We start from the raw sequence: 1,366 nt of genomic DNA on the forward strand, positions 1-1,366 counted from the left end.
TACCTTCAAACTGCAACAAGGTTGTTCTTTTTTTTTTTCTTCAATCCCTTCTGCCTACCAAAAAATGGTATTTCAGCTCTGCTTTAGAGAAGAAATCCTGGGTGCAACCTCCTTTTTTCCCTCATGCAACTGTACTGTAAAGCCAAAAAATAAAAAAATGCAGCAAAAAGAACATGACAAACTGGCAAAAAAAAATCAGGAAGAGCAATGCAACACAACAGCAGTTCATACTGAAGACAAGTAGCTCTTCCAAGGACTAAAATAAAATTCTAACTTAAAAACATAATACTTTAGTCAAATATGTAGCTAATAAATAGCCTGCATGCAATTAAAGACAACGAAAGACAGAGCAGTGCAGGACACACTTTAGAGAGGTGGATCTGAGACTTCATAAAAATATTAAATCTGCATCTTTGCAGTGAAAGTTAAATTACAATTCCAAATAATTGGGAAAAATTCCCTCATTGCATTTTTTTATCTTTTTTTTTTTTTTTTTTAAATTTGTTACATTAGATATTCATATGATAAATTAGATAATCATACATTAGATAATCATATAATTCTATGATTTCACTTACTCTTGAGCCAACTCCTCAATAAATACACAAGCATGAGATAGCACCTTGCCACCATTGCTGGCACACATTGAGGTCTATTTTTTCACCTTCTCGTAAGAATCAAAGCATCTTTTAGAGTAAAGTTTGCCGTGAACTGCAAGAATGCAGTATTTAATCCCTCATCTTTAGGTCTTCTCCCACTTTACAATATAATGGAAACCCAGGTAGAGAAGTGAAACCATTCTGGTAGCATGCATGATGAAACACATTGCAACCATCAAACCGCCAGGTGATCCCAGACCCACACAGATGTTGCTGACATTTCTAAGGACTACAAACCTGCAGTTTTCTTTCCTTCCTTCCTTCTCTGCTCTTGGATGTGAACAGACACTGAAGCTGCCCATGGGAAGGACAGGCAATGGGAGCCCAGCACACCAGCTTCCATTGCCAGAGTGAAGCCCACACACACCATGCACCAGGCCCAGCCCCCTGAGGCCCCACAGCCGTTTCACCTCAGAGGCCAGAGGCAGCCCGTGGGATATCTGAGGACCTCACATTAGAAATATCCTGTTAAAATGCAGTCATTGTAAAAGGCAATTTTCCCTACAAACAACAAGAACAACAAAATGAACCTTCTTCACATCCCACTCTCTGTTGCCTGAAAATAATACGCTTAATACTGAATAAAACTGAGGGGTAACATTCAGCCCAGCCGCCATATTAAATCTCATCACTCTGCTCCGTGACAAAATGAGCCAGCTGCCAGGTTACTGCCCTCTAGGCCCCAGTATGCACACACACACAATTGC

The sequence above is a fragment of the Coturnix japonica genome, chromosome 13 (assembly GCF_054131305.1).
Source record: "Coturnix japonica strain WE chromosome 13, WE-NBRP24, whole genome shotgun sequence".
Taxonomy (NCBI): domain Eukaryota; kingdom Metazoa; phylum Chordata; class Aves; order Galliformes; family Phasianidae; genus Coturnix; species Coturnix japonica.